Below are 6,148 nucleotides of genomic sequence, written 5' to 3'. Positions count from 1 at the left end.
TCGTCCCGGGGCTCCTACTCCACCGGACATTCGTGCATCCCCGCACGCCCAAAGTCCGGCTTAGGGTTCCGGGGGTAGCAATCTGGGGCGAGGACTGTAGCGGCGGAGCTGACGTGTGAGGGCGACGCCCTCTGTTTTACAGGGCGAGCTACCACCACCACTTGATCAGTATCATTGACAAATGGCCTCACTGGAGTGGGAAAAGCTTTCCGGTTTACTAATTTAGTTGGTTCCAGAATTTTAAGTGATTTTCTTTTTTTTGTTTGGTTTTAGTTTGGTTTTGAGGTAGTATTACAACACGTAGCTCTAGCTGGTCTGAACTCAAGAGATCCTTCTGCTTCAACTCCCCACCCCACCCCCGCCCAGGGGTGGGATTACAGGTGTTTACAGATGTGCACCACCACGTCTAGTCTAAGCGACTTAAGAATCCAAAACACCCAGTTCATCGTCTGTAAAGTGACTGTGAGAACCTAATCTTAAAGAATTGTAACGACCAAAGAAGGGATGCAGAAGTCACCAAATTCAAAGGTTCACACGATAGTTTTCAGTATATTCGCAGCTAAGGCTGTTGAGACTTCCATCTTGTCTCCCTGCCCCACTAAACGAATGAGTGTTCTGGTTCGTTCGTTCTTTCTTTCTTTCTTTCTTTCTTTCTTTTTTCCTTTCTTTCTTTCTTTTGGCTTTATGAGACAGTTTCTGTAGTTCAGGCTGCCATGGAATTGACTGAGCCACTCAGACCCTGAACGCTCAGCAGCCGTGTCGATACATCAACACTATGAGTATGTTCAGTGGAAGCCAGTTCTTAGAAATTTGGTTTGTTATTGGAAGCAAGGTCTCATAAAGTCCAAGCTGATGTTGACTTTGAACTCTTGATCTTGTCTTCTCCACCTCCCAAGTGATGAGTTTACAGGCTTTTAACACCAAGCCCAGTTTCATGTATATAACTATTAAAAATAGATCTGTGATTTTTTTTTATTCTTTGAGAATTTCATACATGCATATTTCAATCCTTTTCACCCTCTCCCACTCAACTCTATGCCCTCACAAATCCCCCTCTATGCCCTCGAAAATTCATGACCCCTTTTTCATTGTCTCTTAATCCACTGAGTCCAGTTAGTGTCCACATATGCATGGGTGTGAGACCATTCACTAGAGCGTGGTCAGGAACCCATCTCGAAAGAAAACTGACTCATTCTGGAAGCCATCTAAGGCCAACAGCTCTTCAGCTGGGGTGGGGCTTCTATCCTCTGCGTGCCCTGGAATGCTGACTGCTTGCTCTTGCACAGCTCTTTAACCGGCAACCATGGCTGCTGTAAATCCGTGAGTGCAGTGATCATGTCCAGAAGAGTCCAGTCAGCCCAGACCTCTAGCTCTTAACAATCCTACCAACTCTTCCTCCTCCTCAGTGTTCCCTGAGCCTTGGGGTGGAGGTGACATGATATAGATGTCCCATTTATGTCTGATCACTCCACAGACATTAATTTTTTGCACTTTGACCAGATGTGACTCTGTAAAAAGAAGGCAAAAAGAAGCTTCTCTAGAGAGGGCTGAGAGTTGCACTAATCCGTTGGTTAGTGATAAGTACTTACAAGGCAGTCTGATCCTGTGTCTGTTGAACAAAATAATAGTAGTAGGTTCATTTCTAAGTCTGTGAGCATCCCAGCTGCTGGAGCTTGGCCAGGTTTATCCTATAGAGTAGAATTTCAGCCCAACCAGGAAGCAGTTGGTTGCTTCCATAATTTTCATCACACTACTGTACTCCTTTTTTGTTGTTGTTGTTTTGTTTTGTTTTGTTTTTCGAGACAGGGTTTCTCTGTGTAGCCCTGGCTGTCCTGGAACTCACTCTGTAGACTAGGCTGGCCTCAAACTCAGAAATCCACCTGCCTCTGCCTCCCAAGTGCTGGGATTAAAGGTGTGCGCCACCACTGCCCAGCAAACTACTCTTGTAACATGTCTTGCTAAGCCAGTTGTTATTGTGGCTCATAGGGTTCACATCTGGATGTTACATCCCCCTGAAACCGGCATAGCACCTTCCAGTATTATGAAAGGTAGTCAACAAGAAGGAAGCATTCTGGTCAGTACCTACCCAAGGAAGAGAAGAGGATGCCAGATCCCTTGGAGCTGGAGTTACAAGCAGTTGTGAGCCACCCACATGGGTGCTGAGAACCCAGCTCAGGTCCTCTAGAAGAGCAATGTACACTCTTAACCACTGAGTCATCCTTCCAGCACCGCATAGCTATAATTCTTAAAGGAAACAAGTGACACTTGGTACAGGAAAGTAATTGAACTAGCAGCCCAAGGAGTATCGAGCCAATTGGGCTCCATCTTCTGTTTAACAGGTTGCCAAACAGGTCAGAGTTTGAGTTACTGGTTTTCCTGGATGCTTGCTAGTCATGTTGCTTTCAATAAGCTGGTTAACTTCTCTGATCTTTTTAGTTCACACATATTATCAAGAGATGATAATGTACAGCATCAGATTAAATGCAGGACATGATTTCTGGATGGTACAGAGTAGACACTCGGTAAATGGTGATGTCATTTCTTTTTGCCTATCACTTCTTCCCAACAATTGACCTGGTAAAATTTGAGCACTCTGCATGAATGCAATCCTATTATCCCTTTGTGAACTTTTGAAAGATAATCATTACTTCCTGTGTCTCCAACCTTCCCCTTAACTCAAGGTAACTAAGCCTGGGAAACCAACTTGACTAAAAACTGTCAGTTTTTCAAAACTAATTTTGGAGCTGAGTATGGTAGCGTGTCTGTAATCCTAGCACTCAGGAGGCAGAGGCAGGAGTACCGCAAATTGGAGGCCAGCTTGTTCTGTATGAGTTACAGAACAGCCAGGGCCACAGAGGAAATCCCTGTTCCAAAACAACAAACCAAAGAAACCCAGAACCTAATTTGGGCAAGCTAGGCATGATGGTGCATGCCAGTAATCCCAGAGGCACATGCAGAAGGGCTGCAAGGCAGAGGCAGCCCTGAGCTACAGAGAGCGTTCTAGAACACTCTGGGCAACACAGTAAGACTTGTCTAAACAAACCTAAAAATGAAAAAGAAAAATTTTCCCAAAGGACATAAAGATATGTTCATTCAGAAATAAGTGCTTATGTCTAGAATGGCCATACACAGTTACAAGGTCAACTACTTGGGAACCTGAGACAGGAAATGTAGTTGAAACATTGTCTCAAAATAAATTTTCTCCAAAGGGAATGTGGCTCAGTGGTTAAGCTCATGATTGACATGTGGGAGGGAGGCCCTGAGTTCTTTTCCTCTGCGTGTGTGTGTGTGTGTGTGTGTGTGTGTGTGTGTGTGTGTGTGTTTGTGTGTCCCCTTCTTTACCTCTAGTCTCATTTTTTTCCTACAACAATTTTTTTAGAAACTAAAGGGGAAAAATTAAGGTAGACAGTTTGGATATACCCATTGGAAACATTCACTTTATAAAGAAGTCTGATTTAAGACATTTAAAGCACCATAGCAAGAGTAATGAAGGAATACAGAGACCTGCAGATGTTCCTGCTGTGCTTGAACCAACAGGAAACATCTGGTTCAGCCTGGGGCCAAAAGTTGTGTCACAGCCCTTTTACACTAAGCTTGTAGTACTATCAATTACAATGTATTTTTGGAAAAAGCCTGCTTTGGGAGTTCTGACATTAGTCATAGCAAGTCTGTCTGCTTTTAAATTGACTTTTTTTTTTTTTTTTTAAACGCAGTACATGTTGACAGCAGAGAAACTAGGGAAAAGTGAATTTCCAATCAGAGAACTAGAAGTTGGGGAACTCAGTAATGTGCCTGGTTTTCCCACTCAGGAGTCTGTAAATAGAAACTCTCCACAGTCCCTCACAAGACACGTGGGTCTGCTTTTGCTAAATCCCATGGTAATTGGTCAACCAAAAATACTGCTGTTTTGTTATCTGTTTTGGTCACTTTCCACCACAGATGTATGCTCCATCCTACTCTCAGCTGCTCAGGGCCACTTCAGTTCAAATTGTGGATGTTACTGGTACATTAAATGATTGCCCCATTCCTCAACTTTGTCATTGCATACTCATCCCAGCCTAGGAATCCACCCTTGATTTGCCTTTCCTACCCCAGAAACACCTACTCAGGATCATTCTCAAGATGGTGTCCCTTTCCTTGTTTCTATTTCACTGCCCTGTCCTTACCCCAATTCATTTCCTTCTTCTTGATTCAGACTGACAGAAGTAAACACGGAGTCTGGGTGAGGTGGTATACTTCTTTTAATCCCAGCACTCAGGAAGGAGAAGCAGGCAGACCTCTCCGAGTTCAAGATCAACCTGGTTTACAAAGAGGTCTAAGCTAGCCAGTCCTACCAGTAATACTCTGTCTCAAAAAGCAAAACAACAAAGTAGCCATTTAGTCATCTGCAAAGTCTCTTTAAGTCAGAGGGGTACCAAGAGTATCAGCAGAGAAGTTCAAAGCAAATTAATCTCTGCATGAGCCACATATAAGATTAAAAACCAGAGATCCCGGTCTCCCCCTCTGGGGCTGTCTACACTCAGAGGGTGATCCTCCTGAGAGAATGCTTGATATCCTTTCTGGAGAGCACTTTCAATTTCTTTAAAAATAAAAGAGACTCAAAACCAGGTGTACTAGTAGTTTTGTGTGTCAACTTGACACAAGCTGGAGCTATCATAGAGAAAGGAGCCTCCCTTGAGGAAAGGCCTCCATGAGATCCAGCTGTAAGGCATTTTCTCAATTAGTGATCAAGGATGGGAGAGCACATTGTGGGTGGTGCCATCCCTGGGCTGGTAGTCTTGGGTTCTATAAGAAGCAAGCTGAGCAAGCCAGTAAGTAACATCCCTCCATGGCCTCTGCATCAGCTCCTGCTTCCTGATCTGTTTGAGTTCCAGGCCTGACTTTCTTTGGTGATAAACAGCAATGTGGAGGTGTAAGCTGAATAAACCCCTTCCTCCCCAACTTGCTTCTTGTTCTTAAAGTTTTGTGCAGAAATAGAAACCCTGATTAAAAGATACCAGGTGTGCTGGTCCAAAAAGGTAATGCCAGTACTTGGGAGGTAGAGACAGGAGGACCTGGAGTTCAAGGCCAACATCAGCTAGAGAGTGAGTTTGAGGCTAACCTGGCCATCATAAGATCCTGAAAAGGAAAAGAAAAGGAAGGGAGAGAGGGAGGAAGGGAGGAGAGGCTCAAATCTTTCACTCACTGGTTGTGAAGGTTAGAGTAAAAGAAAAAGTTCATCAAATTGTGCTTTGTGCCCTTATTAAATGACCTTATAGATAGTGTATGTGTGTGAATTAAAAAGAAAAGTTATGCTGAGCAGTGGTGGCGCACGCCTTTAGTCCCAGCACTTGGGAGGCACAGGCAGGTGGATTTCTGAGTTCGAGGCCAGCCTGATCTACAGAGTGAGTTCCAGGACATCCAGGGCTACACAGAGAAACCCTGTCTTGAAAAAAAAAAAAAAAAAAAAAAAAGATTATTGGAAATAAGTGCTGAGTGGCTGTAAATTGAGCCTGGTGGGTGGCATCTGCCAACTCCATAGCCAGGTCCAAAAACTTACCAAGTAAAACCAATAAAATGACGTTTAGAAGTATCTTTCACCAACAATATTACTCTGGGCATGGATGTTTCCTCCTCATTAAGTATCCTCAGAAAGTATTCAGGGTTCAGAGAAAATCACCATAGAAAGGTCCTTTCAAAAGGTACTTGTGGTCTCTAGACATGAGGTGAGGCCAGACAGCATCTTCCAGCCCACAGTATGCATCATTTGCAGAGGACTTGACAAGACCTGAGTTACCACAGTTAAATGCCTGGGGCATAGCGATGACCTAAGCCTAACTGCTTCACAAACACAGCTGGGACAGAACATCGTAAGGTGTGAATTTTGGTCTCTGCACCCAGTCTGCGTACATCTTCCTTCACTATTTTTAACAAAAGTATTTTTGTTAGTCTGATAAATGCACTTTTCTGGGCTTATAAAAACTGATGTGGAGGCTAGGCCTCGTGGCAGAGGGAGGCAAATCTCTGAGTTTTAGGCCAGCCTGGTCTACAAAGCAAGTCTACAATACCCAGGGAAATTATACAATTACACAGAAAACACTGTCTAAAAAAAGAAAAAGTGCGGAGAAGGAAACTTACCACTACTCTGTTTCTAATTGTGTCTTGGAAA

Source organism: Arvicanthis niloticus, chromosome 10, assembly GCF_011762505.2.
Source record: "Arvicanthis niloticus isolate mArvNil1 chromosome 10, mArvNil1.pat.X, whole genome shotgun sequence".
NCBI classification, from domain to species: domain Eukaryota; kingdom Metazoa; phylum Chordata; class Mammalia; order Rodentia; family Muridae; genus Arvicanthis; species Arvicanthis niloticus.
This window is presented reverse-complemented; position numbering follows the sequence as displayed.